The sequence below is a fragment of the Hemibagrus wyckioides genome, linkage group LG05, assembly GCF_019097595.1.
Source record: "Hemibagrus wyckioides isolate EC202008001 linkage group LG05, SWU_Hwy_1.0, whole genome shotgun sequence".
Classification (NCBI taxonomy): domain Eukaryota; kingdom Metazoa; phylum Chordata; class Actinopteri; order Siluriformes; family Bagridae; genus Hemibagrus; species Hemibagrus wyckioides.
In genome coordinates this window covers 16,006,965-16,020,860 of record NC_080714.1, presented here as the reverse complement: position 1 = coordinate 16,020,860, position 13,896 = coordinate 16,006,965, and positions in this window count along the sequence as shown.

The window sequence follows — 13,896 nt, the reverse complement described above, 5'->3', positions numbered from 1 at the left end:
AATGTAATAATCTTGCTATTGTTATTATTCATTCTATTAGGATTAACATATTAGGCCCAGCGTTATTAAAATGTTCTGTGTTCATCATTAGATGTAAAACCAATCTTCTGTGTTTATGTACAAGAAAATGATTATTCAAGAAAACTGACTTATTTTTTAAATTCATATGGTAGGCTCATTTTCCATAAGATTGACCACAGCTCATGGTTTTGGCCAGCAGCAAGACTACTGCCCAAATTCAGTGTTTTTTCAGTTCGTCCTCAGACTGCTACCTGCTACTCTTGCCGCCAGTCAAGGCCAGATGCAGTTGACCTCAAAAACACCTCAGTATAAGTATAGGTATAAGAAGCCAAGTCTAGCCATTAAATTGCAGGGAAAACCTTGCTTTTGCCTGAAAAAAAAATGACTCTTTCAAAATAAGAGTATTTATAATAGTCAACATTAGCGAGGTAATACCAGCGTTGTGATGTAGTTTACCATTTAATATCAGTTAATAGTCATATATATATACTCAGGGTTAGCCCTAACAAACATGTTGCTATTGGCATGCTTCCTCGTTTTATTTACATAGACTTGTACTTAATATTATCCAATAATGATTAAGTTATAATTAATTTCTAATTCATTCATCCATTCTTTCATCTTCAGTAATTGCTTTATCCTGGTCAGGGTCGAGGTTAGATAATTAAATGATTATTGAGGTTAAAATAAAGCCAAAAACCATTCAGAAATGCAGTTCAAATGAACTAACAGAAACCTTTTTAATAAATTTAAATGGATTTTCAGTGACATTGAAAAAGGTATTGAGGAGAAACAAAGCTTCACTCTTGTGATCTTTTATTATTAGATAAAAACATAATATTGTAGTAAATAATAAAAATTGCCTTGATACGTTTATTGGTGTAAACATGGCCATGTACTTTTGAAAGTAATGAAAAATTTGACTATCTAAGGAAGAAATATTCCAACATGTAGTTTATAGTGTTGTCTAAGTGGATGGTACCATTAGAAACCATAAAGATGGCTTTGGTCTGCACTTAATACTATTGGTTTTGTTATGATGGCTTACGAATGATATATTATAATTTTATTTGGTAAAATTCTAATAAAACACACACACACATACAAACACACACACACACACACACACACAGATAAGGCAGATATGTAATGTTTTTAGTGTTTGAATTCTGATTAGCTTCATACAGATTTCTGCTTTGGTGATTTGTTAAACTTGTTTCAGCTTGCTTAGCCTGTATATATTCCCATATCTGGATGAGTGTCTGTTGTGCAGACTGTCTGACGAACCAGAATCAGATCCCGATCTCACATGTGGAAGTATTAGAATTATTGTCATGTATCTGTTGTCAAGTTGTCATGTGATGAGCCATCTTATTCCTTTGCAGTTTGCAACTCACATGGCAACAAAAGATGGAACCATCTGATTTATGGATACCGCTATAAAATTCTGACCACATATTGTCCAAATGTTGCCATCTAGACTGGGCTAACTGATAGTGGTTTCACCAAAGATCACTGGGTAAATGCTTAGCACCTTTCAGCAGTATTATATAAAGCATGCTTCAGTAGTGCTGACAGGAGCATTTCAGAGTGAAAGACTTACAGTTACAGTTACTTACAGTACAGTGAAAAGGCAGATGTAAGTAGATCTCTCTAAAGACAGATATTTTTTCGTTGGACAGTACTATGGTTCGATGTGTTGGGGAATTGCAGATGTTATTGATCAGCAGTTAGTGTATGTTATTCAGCTTGACATGGAGTTTAGCATATGTTCAGTAAATACTTAAGATTGAGTCGTGATTTATTGCATCCTGGGTACTCATAGTGAGTAATTCATCGATAAAAAGCAGTAGCAGCACATTAAGCGATATTCATTTTTAACAGAGAACAGTATCAGGACACTGAGGTGATTCTATTCCTTAAAAACACACACAATTGTCTATTTTGCACTGACAGGATGTGTTACAAACTCTTCTAATGACTTTGATATGCTAGTTCTGCAAGACAAATTACGAAATGGAACAAAATATTATGTAACCATGGTCCTGCCGTGCACCTGCCAGGACCTTGTCAATTTGGGTAGATTAAAATAGTCAGATGTTGAACATGACACAGCAAGAAGATTTTATATGCTAATCATGTGAGGTCACAGCCACAAAGTGACATCTTTGTTATTTGTACACGGTAAGAAAACAAGCACACAACTTGCCTCTATTAGCTCCGCAGGAGACTGCCCTTGCAGTCCTCAACTTACTCATAGCATCAAAGTTGCATACATAACCTTCAGTTTACTGCAAAACTACAGGCTATAAACACTTGTTAGCTTATATTCTTGAACACAAAATAGAAACAGCTTGTTGTTGACATAAGAAATGGCTGCATGGCTATGATTCAGCGATCGAGTGACACAGGTAACCACAGCTTCACAAATTCTCAGTAATTTGTACATTCCTGTTAAAAGGTACATCTGGTAAGCTTCCCTTCTTTCTTTTCATCTTCATCTGATGAGCTTTTCTAGTTTAAGTCAGAAGTTATATTCATGGAAAATGTATCATTTGGTGATGTTGATAACTCTGCTGTAGTAACGGTTTCAGTTGGACTGTTGCTAGAATTTAAAACGACGAACGCAGATTAGTGGAGCGATACAAACAGTGAAAGGTCTCTGTGTAGTTATACTAAATACTGTATAAGTCAGTCTTGGCAACTCCAGTGGACTAGGACTAGCTCTTGTATAAATATTATTTACAGCTGATGAAGGAATTTTTGAATAATTATTTCTCTGGGAATAAGCTTGTGTTTTTACTACCTTACATTTGCATTTCTTACGTTTATTAAAGAAGGACATTGTACATTTGAAATGTTTGACATCCCATAGCCTCAGTGAATGGCACTACACTGAACTATTACTACATTTACTATACACTGTATATACAATCCCTGACCACTTTATTATGAACACCTGTGCACCTATTCCTTCATGCAATTATCCAATCAGTCAGTCATTTGGCAGCAGAAAAATGACATAAAATCATGCTGATACGTGTCAAAAGCATCAGTTAACATTCACATCAAACATCAGAAAAATGTGCTCTCAGTGACTTTGACTGTAGTGTGGATACTGGTGCCAAACTGGCTGCTTTGAGTATTTAAGAAACTGCTGATCTCCTGGGATTTTCACTCACGTCTCTAGACTTTAAACAGAATGGAAGAAAAAGCAAAAAAAAATTATCTAGTGAGCAGCAGTTCTAAAGGTGGAAATACCTTGTGGATGAGAGGTCAGAGGAAAATGGCCAGACTGGTTCAAGCTTCCTGGAAGTCTATGGTAAATTAATTACCACCCTTTACAACCGTGGTGAGCAGAAATGCAGCTCAGTGGTTAATCCTTGAGGCAGATGTGCTGCAAGAGTAGAAGACCACAAAAGGTTCCACTCCTGTTAGCCAAGAACATCTCACAATATCATTGGGAGCGTCCGGTTTTAGCGAACCTGTGTAGAAGGTAAACTCACTCGTAAGGCTATAAATAAAAAATCTTTTATGTTATGAATAAGTTATTCAATCCAAAGTGATACAAGCAAGGATAATTGGCTGTTAATGCCTGACAGTCAGGGATTTGACCTTCTTGTTGCTTGTATTTAACCTTGACCTCTCTTTTAAATCACATTCCGTCACCTTTTTGCAAAAAATCATATATACAATAAACATACAGTTGACCAACACTTTCCAAAGCAAGGATACTAATGTTGCATTTTCTATAGACAGCTTGAACCAATGTTCATCATCCATTTAAGACAGCTGCACTGGATACCTTCCACTGAGTTCTACAATCTGTTAAACACTCCTTCTTGCCCTGTTACTCCTAGCGCTCCACCGGGTCCTTCATGGCGTCGCACCCTTGCCTCCTCTTCTGTTTACTCTGCAGCACAAGGTTGTGTTCAATCATGTGGATGTGTTTGACAGCTATGAGCACTGCCCTGCCAATGTTTACACTCTCCAATTTCCTCAGCGATCATGCTGTTCTTGTATAATCACCGTGACACTGGGGAGAGTGGAAAGATCTGCAGAAAAAAACGAGCTATTTAGTTAAGTTCTCAAACTGGAAATGTTCAATCACAAAAAATGTATGATTAACACATGTTCGTTTCCAAACTCAACTATTCCTGCATATACCATAATTATGAGTTGAAAAGCGCCTTTTGGAAGTCTTGTTAAATAACGAAATAAAAATAAAGTGAGGGAAATGAATTGCTGAAATGCTTCATATATCATCTGAGGAAAATTGTCAGTGTGGCTATTTTTCATGAGTTCTAGGCAAACATGAACTCTTCAAACTGTCCTTTATTATCCTTATCTTATTTTTGGTTCTGAATTGACCCTCAGCCCATCACCAGTTTCCTAAAAGCATTACAAAGTTAAGCTCATCTTAACTGGAAAGGAGAAGGTTCAGTGTGATGCTCAATCTACTCTTTAATGATGATCTTAAACGATACTCTTGGGAAATTCAGCGCTGTTCTGTTCCTTAAACCTCATTACTATTTTTATCTGGCAATTACAATCTAAACACAGCTGGGTGGCAAATAAGTGAATTCACTGGTTATATCATAATTATTGACTTTACTTCACTTCAACAGCCAAAAGTGTGCGGCAGCCTGGGAAAACCTGTCTGATTTCACTGTGGTCTTCCTGCTTATAACATACATTTATTCTTCAATCATACCATACCATGACTATATTTAACCAAAACCACATGAAAAAATTATTTCTATTTATTTAGCTCATTTAGTATCTAATGTATTCATCCTATCCTAAACTATCCTTGCCTAAGCAGCTATGTATTCATCTTTGCCTAAGCTATCTGCCAATTAGGGTTGACATGCAATGCCAGTGCCTGTAACTGTATCTAGTATATCTCTGTAAATCTACAATTTAGTGCTACAAATATCTGGATCAGATTTAAACCTGCAATGGGTGTGGCCTAAATTGGAGTTAAAATTAAATACATGCCCAAAAATAATTGGAAAATACAGGTGAAAAGAGCACACCGAGACCATATATCTACATCTCTCGAGACCATATACAGTGTCCAACTACACTACCCAGAGTTCAACACAGCCTAAAAAACATGGACTACAACACCCAGCACCAACAGAGACAAGTCAAGGCTCAAGTTCGCCATTTTACTAATCACACACCTGTTCACCATCACAGATCTCAGTTTATAAAGACTCCCCACTCACACACAGTTTGGGAAGTATACACTCTGTGTTTTATCAACAGACGTTACCTTGACTCATTTCACGTTTTTGCCTTGGTCTTGCTGGACTATGTTGTTTGCTCATCACCTGACCTCTGTCTGTTTGCTGATTATTGGTTTGCCATATATTTTGGAATTGTCTGTCACTGTAATGAAGCTATTGTTATATCTATATCTGTGTCTGCTTCTGCTTCGTGACAGTTTAGGGATCTGCTCACAAAGCCCATGTTATTTACAAATTTAACTTATACTATTTTCCAGAATATAAGAGAAGTGCCCTAGTATTCTCATTTATACCACAGGGACCCTTACCAGGCAGTTACTAAGGATGCTGTCTATGTATTATGCAGCACTGTATGTTAAGTGTAATATAAAAACTTTGCACCTGAGCAACTTTTCTCATGGTATCCCAGTACCAATGCACTTCTGTAGTCTCACCAGATGACCTATGAACCTTTCTGGCAAGCTTAAGAAACTGAATATGTGCACCCTGTATTCATATCTTTATAGTTTCCATTTGGATCATATCTGCTCATTCTGAATCATGTAGTCTGCTTTCTCCAGACAGTGAATATTGTCATATGGTGATATTAGATAACATTTAGTTATGATGATTGTAGTTTTATTGCACTCACATGTAATTGTGTAAACCATCTGCATTTATAACTAAAGATTCTGTCAGGTTAGCTTAGATTAGCCAGCAAGCTAGTCTTAATGATTACAGAATTCTTCATTTCAACAACTGGAGTATACTAACAGTTTGCTACTGTTACATTTTGCGTGCATATTTATTGTTGTAAATTAGTGCTACTGCACAAAATATACTAGCTTATTGCCATTTTTTTATTAGCATGGATAGCCTATTTTAGATCGAATTGAAAATTGAGTGCATAATACATAATGAAATGGTGATTTCAGGAGTTGTTGCAACTTTTTTTTAGTATTGTTAAGTATTTTTTAGTGTTTTGTTAGTATTAATTTTATAGTATCTGTTAAATAATTGTAGTGATATTATGCAAAAATCTGTCAAATGTATAAAAGCGGTATGTTCCTAGCGAAATCTTTCCTTTTTTTGAGCCTGTGTGCCAGAGGAAACCACTGTTGAACTCTGGATCATCTCAGAGCCAGGCATAAGCAGTGGAGGAAGAGGAATTTAAGAAGATTGACCTGTCATTGTTTTTAGCTTAGTGAATGTATGCTGATATGAAGATATGGTGCATTTACCTGTTTTTAATAGTATTTTGAGTAAAATGTTTTCACTGTAACAAGTAACTGCTCTTTAATCCATGTGTAATTAATGTCTCAGTCCGAGTCCTCTTATCCCACAATAGATACAGAAGAACTGAATCTGTTTTTTACAGACCTACATATTTATAAAGTTTATGCATTCCCTGTATTTTATCTGAAAGGTCTTAAATACAGTTTATTTCTGTGAAATACAAATTGTTGTATTAAATTTGTAAATTGTTTGTCTTTGATATGTAGCTTTCTGGCATTTCATGTCTCACTGGTTGTTTAGTTATTTTATACCTCAGTAAACTGGCAATGAAACTATAAATGACACTGGCACTATAAATGGTTATATGTATGTATGTATGTATGTATGTATGTATGAATGAATATATCTTTCTTTTGCTAACCAACCAACTTTCCAATTTTGTAATCTGTTAATATTTTTTATTACATAATACATGAAATGCAAATCAATAAATAGTGATTGTTTTTAGACACTGTGTTACTTTCTACTGAATATGAACTGAATGCCATGGTTGTATCATTTGAACAGCAGTTTCAGTATTAAAGCTTTTCCCAGTCCTCCACAGAAACGCACTATAGATGAAGTGTTGATTGATGAATGGCATATTGTCTCTGACAGAGAACATTTAAAATCATTTCAAAATAAGTGCAGTTTTTTTTTATACAGGATACATTTGTGCAATTGACTATTATGGTCTTTATATAAGTTACTGAAAGGACGGTGATGCTTTGAACAAGTAAACAGTAAAATACTCTACACTATACAACAAGTAGAGCTAATGAAGTTGTCTTGACTTCATAAACAGCCGTAGTATCAGAAGACTCAGATAGGCTGAACACCAAACTTATTCTTGATTATTCATCTGCAACATGGCATTTCGTGCAACAACTTTTTTTTTTCAGACTCTGTTTAAAAGATGAATGGCTAATTACAGCATGTCCTCCGTGAATATAATGGCTGATGACATTTAGTGCCTGTTAACACATGAAGCCATTTGGGCTAAGCAGACTTCATTCATCGTCAATCAGCTAATTGAGGGAGTGTGTGAAAAGAGGAATTGTGTACATACTGATGTGGTCATGAGTATCTGGAGCAATGCACATTGCCCTACACTAAAGCTTTACAATGATGTTTTCAGAAAAGAATCCAAAAATTGTTGTTTATTAGCTTTGTCTCACACACACACACAATATAAGAACAAACTACATTGTCGATGGTATATGTGCTATTCCATTATGGACTGCTGTACTAAAATGAAAAAGAAAGTTTTTGCTTTGTTTTTACTTTTGTTTTTACTAGCATTGACTCATGACCCATCATTTTCGTAAGGTTTTCAGTGGTAACTGATTGAGGTAACAAATAAAAACTGAAGTAAGAGCACTATAGTGAAATTGGATATTTGTGTACTATAAGACTAGATATCTAGGAAAACATATAGACAAACTCAAAGTTATGCATCCATTGACTAAGGGGCAATAACCAAGACCAATGATTTGAGATTGGTAAAGACAGTGACCAGTGCAGAGCTGGAAGTGGGAGAACAGGAAACAGAAAACAGGGCACAGGAAACAGAAAGCAAAACATGATGTAAACAGAAAGCCTCTGTGGTACCATATAGCTCTAGATCAGCTTCAAATGTGGTATTTTTAATTAAAATGAGTTTATGCGGTTTGGCTTTGGCTCTGTTTGAATTATGAAGGTCAACAACCGCTTGTTTCATTATATTTCAAGATCACTGTGTCGTGTCTGATGTTCTTCATATTGCTGAATAGCTCAAGGACATTGGGCATTACATAATTCCCACAAAAGCAGAAAGCATGGCTAAGTAAGATTTGAGGTACGCTAACATGCATGCACGTTTCTCAAGTTTGACAAAAGTGTATTTCATTTTATGAAAATCGTTATAAATATTTGTAGTTTTTTGTTCAAATTTCTTCTTACCTTTGCGAGGATAATACTTGTGGAAACCATGGTAATTTACACATCTGAACAACAGCAATGTACACCAGCATTAGAAGTGCAGCTGAGAGGCCACATCATGCTCACATCGATTATGCTACTGGCTAGAAATGAGCATCGTTTGATGAAGACACAAGCTGATTGACGTTAATCGTTACCTTACAACTACAACTGCAAGGAAAAGGCTTCAAAGCCTTTGAAAGGATTTCTGAATGAATTGCTAATAGAGATAATTAACACAACAACAATAGGTACTTGTCAGGACTTTATTGAACATAATCATTACTCATTCACAGTCTGTGCTTAAAAAACTATGTGCACTCCTGCATTTAATAATACTATACCTCATAGTTGAGGGGATGGGATGAGGTTTTTTAATGGAAGCACACCAAAACTGAAATCATTGCTTTTCAGAAAAAAAATATACAAATTTATTTTATATGAAATGGTAATGATGTGTATTGGAATACAGAGGATATAGAAAAGAATTCCAATGTTCAGGGAATAATAATGTCATCTCAAATCCTTTCCTTTCTATCACACACACACTTGAGGATGCAATTAAACCTTCAAGTAATGTCAAGAATGGCATATGATCCTGAGTTTTAATTCTCACATTTTCCACTGTTCTTCATCATCTCTGCCCAAATCATGGCTATAAAATCTGACACAGATTCTTCTGCTCTGCTCACGAACGACTGGAAAACCTGGAAAGCCTCACCGCAGAAGGCATCCTTTGTCTTTCGTCCAGAACCTTTGCACAGACAGCAAGCTGGTGCCAGAAAGTGTTTGTATTATAAAAGTGATTATTTCTATATGTCAAACACAGCATTCAGGAAGACTTACGGCCACATGTGCTTCAGCAGCCCACATGTGCAGCAATGGGGAGGAGAATCTTGGGAAAATAAACACTTCTTACATTTGTATTTGTTGAGCAGATGCCTGTCGTTTTTCATTCTGTAAGCACAATAAGATTGGTATTTCATGAAGTCCTGTTTGCTGTTCTTCCTGTTGCCCAAATAACTTCCATTGTAGAAATCAACATTTTTTTTTCTGTGGCCCTCTCTCATATCAGTGAGGATTTTACTGAAACCCTGTTTTTTTTTTGTTTGTTTTTTTCACCAAGTTCAGATTTCATACTATTATCTCAGGTTCGAAGTTAAAATCTCTGTGTTCTAGTACAAACACCTTTGTCATGAAAGGGAGGTGAAATGCATATTAGAAACACACAGTAATTCCACACAGGGACATTGGAAAGTATTGGAAAGGTATTGATGTGTGAACTTAACTTGATTGCGTTCTTCATGGTGTATGTCCCCTTAACCAAACATATAAAAACTGGGAGTAAAGAGAAGATTGTGCTATGTTTAATATACACTGTATTGTATAAAAAGAATATACATTTTCAATATGACACATCATTGAGGTGCTCAGCAGTTTTGAGATAAATCTCTACTACTGTTGTCCCAATGTTTGTTGTATTTTCTGTGATTAGTGTGATTTATAGCAGGTGTTGTTTTTGTTTTATTTTATAAAGTAGGCTATGCTGTTTTAATAAATATTGTGTAATTCAAGGCTTGTGCTGCTACTAAAAATTAGTAACATTACTCAAACATAGTATACACTGACCAGGCATAACATTATGACCACCTGCCTAATATTGTGTTGGTCTCCCTTTTGCTGCCATAACAGCCCTGACCCATCATGAAGTGTGTATTCTGACACATTTCTATCAGAACCAGCATTAACTTCTTCAGCAATTTGAGCAACAGTAGCTTGTCTGTTGGATCTGATCACACGGGCCAGCCTTCGTTCCCCATGTGCATTAATGAGCCTTGGCCGCTCATGACCCTGTCACTGGTTCACCAGTGTTCCTTCCTTGGACCACTTTTGATAGATACTGACTGACCACTGCAGACGGGGAACACCCCACAAGAGCTGCAGTTTTGGAGATTCTCTGATCCAGTCATCTAGCCATCACAATTTGGTCCTTGTCAAACTCGCTCAAATCCTTACACTTGCCCATTTTTCCTGCTTCTAACACATCAACTTTGAGGACAAAATGTTCACTTGCTGCCTAATATATCCCACCCACTAACAGGTGCCATGATGAGGAGATCATCAGTGTTATTCACTTTACCTCTCAGTGCTCATAATGTTATGCCTGATCAGTGTATATAGTATATATCTCGGCTATAAGTAAATCCAGATATAAATCCACATATAAATAATGCTGATGTACTACTCCAAGCTATGAACCCAGTAAACTGTCCAGCATAACAATATACATATGCAGGTTAGGACATTATCTGAGAAATCTGTGGGTGCCGCTTGATCTAAGGTGTATTCACAATAATTTGCAATAACGTATAATCTGCAATACGTTCATAAAATCTAATTCATTGTGTAGAAGTTTCTGTTTTATCTTTCTTTCAATTTGCTCTGAAAATAATTCAATTCAAGCATGAAATCTCAAATTTAAGCACAGAAAAATTCAGTGCATTATAGACTTACAGAGATTCATGCTGTTAGCTGTGTTTTCTGTTACATAATTTCCGTCTTTACCTCATACTTCTATTCAAACAGTTCCCTTCTTTAAGAATCCGAAATGTTTTCAAATTTCTGCCGGCCATCACACATTTTTTCAATCAAACGTCTAGTTCTAGTCTCTCACAAGCAAACATTTGTCTTTACTAGTGTTCTTCTTGCCTCTGCTCCTGCAAAACATATGCCTGCTCACTTCTTCCACATATTACTGTCAATAATCCTACTCCCAAAGGAAGTTGGTTGGAAACCTAGATTTAGTGGATTTCAATATTCATTCATGTATGCAGTAATTTTTACTTTATTTGCCTTAAGCTTTGTGCATATTTCTGCATAATGAGAGCATGTTTAATTTTAGATTTTTGTAAAAGTATTCCAAGACTGACTTACTGTATACCACCATCGTCATGTCTGTGCATCATGAAATACTCATGTTGTTTTTTCATTCAAAGTAAATGCTAATGGAATTACAGCCAAAAGTAAGTGTAAGACTAAGACCATTGATTTGATTAAGAATATTTTGCATTACAATAAGAAATACTAAATAATAATAATAAAAAAAATCTATACCATAAAATATTATCAATGATACTTTCAATTCCGTTTTTCAATTTAGTGTATTTGTATAGCACTTTTAACAATGGACCTTGTCTCAAAGCAGCTTTACAGAAGTATAGAATCAAAAAAAATTATGTTAATTATGTTATTAATAATGTTAATGTTAATGACCCTAACATTTATCCCTAATGAGCAAGCCTGAGGTGATGGTGACAAGGAAAAACTCCCTGAGATGATATGAGGAAGAAACTTTGAGAGGAACTACTTATTAAAGTAAACACTAATATATACACCGATCAGGCATAAAAGTATGACCACCTGCTGGTCCCCCTTTTGCTGCCAAAACAGCCCTCACCCATCATGCACTGTGTTTTCTGGCATCTTTCTATCAGAACCAGCATTAACTTCTTCAGCAATTTGAGCAACGGTAGCTCGTCTGTTGGATCGGATCACACAGGTCAGCCTTTGCTTCCCATGTGCATCAGTGAGCCTTGGCTGCCCATGACCCTATCACTGGTTCACCACTGTTCCTTCCTTGGAACAATTTTTATAGATACTGACCACTGCAGACCGGGAACACCCCACAAGAGCTGCAGTTTTGGAGATGATCTGATCCAGTCGTCTAGCCATCACAATTTGGTCCTTGTCAAACTCGCCCAAATCCTTACACTTGCCCATTTTTCCTGCTTCTAACACATCAACTTTGAGGACAAAATGTTCACTTGCTGCCTAATATATCCCACCCACTAACAGGTGCCATGATGAGGAGATCATCAGTGTTATTCACTTCACCTGTCACTGCTCATAATGTTATGCCTGATCAGTGTATCATTGATCAATCATCAGATGTGTCTTGAACGCCTGATCCTAGATAATACACCAGCTTCATGAACACAAATATATAGCTGATTTAAATATTTGAACTTACTAATTACTTACTTATTTTGAAACTATATTAACAGAAATACTTTGATTAGAGATTGAGTTAAGTGCTTCACTCAAAAGAATTAAACATAGTGTGGCAGGCTGAAAAAAATCCACTATGGGTGTGGATGTTCGTGTGATGCGTTCATTGTGTTCAAGCGTGTTAGGTCAGTATAAGGACGGGGACATTGCAGTTTGTGATTTGCTAGCATCAATTTTCAAATGGTCTTCTTATCAAATTAAAAAGAAAGACAAGTGATGAATCATGCTGTAGTGTTAGTGATAGCATGTGTTGCTAATTAGTTTTGCAGATGTTCTATGGCATTTACTGTAACTATAAATGCACAAAATGTATGACGTGTCATTCTTCAGTGGATGTTGTAAGAGGAATAAAACACTTTGGAACATGGAAAGTAAATGGATTGGAAACTTCAAGGTGGTAATGGCTTCATTGCACCACCTGGTCATTGATTATTTTCCTGTTGCATTTTATTCCTTACATAATAAATGGAAATTATTATATTGATACTGCTTTGTTTCAATATGTGGAAACAAAATGAAAGACTGAGCAAAATGATACAATAACGACTCCAATACTTAGATGAGTAGATATTTTTGTGTTGGCTTGATTGCTGAAATAATAGACATTCAACAAGAGACATTCACTTATTCTGAAAGCCCAAGAACAGAGCAGAGAACAAGCTTGGGAGGTAGAAGACCACACACCATGGAGTGTTTAGTTTACACCATGCTAAAACAGAGCACTGCTGAGGCCAGCTAGCACTCTCATATCACTATTTAAATGTACCCTAAATATGTTTGAACTCACTGCAATGAACCTCTGCAAGCCAGTTACCAAGTATAATATTTGTTTCTTTATGACCACCCACTGGAAAATTGCATGCAGCCTCAGGTCATGGACATGGCATGTCCATGCTTTTGTTAGTTTTGTTTTGGAGAATTAGATAAGGATATCACATGTTAAGATCTAGCTGTCAAGGCTTTGTAAGGGAATGTGAAATTTCTTTGTGGGCACAGACACAGATTTGTTGGTGAACTACACACAGAAATGAGAGAGGGAGAGAGAGAGAGAGAGTTATCTTATGTGGCAATGGGGTGTGAACACATTAATGGTCCAGTGCTTTGAAACCATTAGGGCAACATAAGTTATCATTTTGTTATCTGATATCTCTGATATTACAAATCATTCCTGACATACTTTACATATTGGTAAAAATGCTACAACAATATTTTTATAAAGGTGTATTCAAGTGGTCATATGTGCCAGATACTGATTAGTCACTGATTCTTGCGATGGAAAAAAAAGTCCTCACCACAGCAGTAGTACCACTGAGATGCCACTGAAATGTTGAAAGTTGTT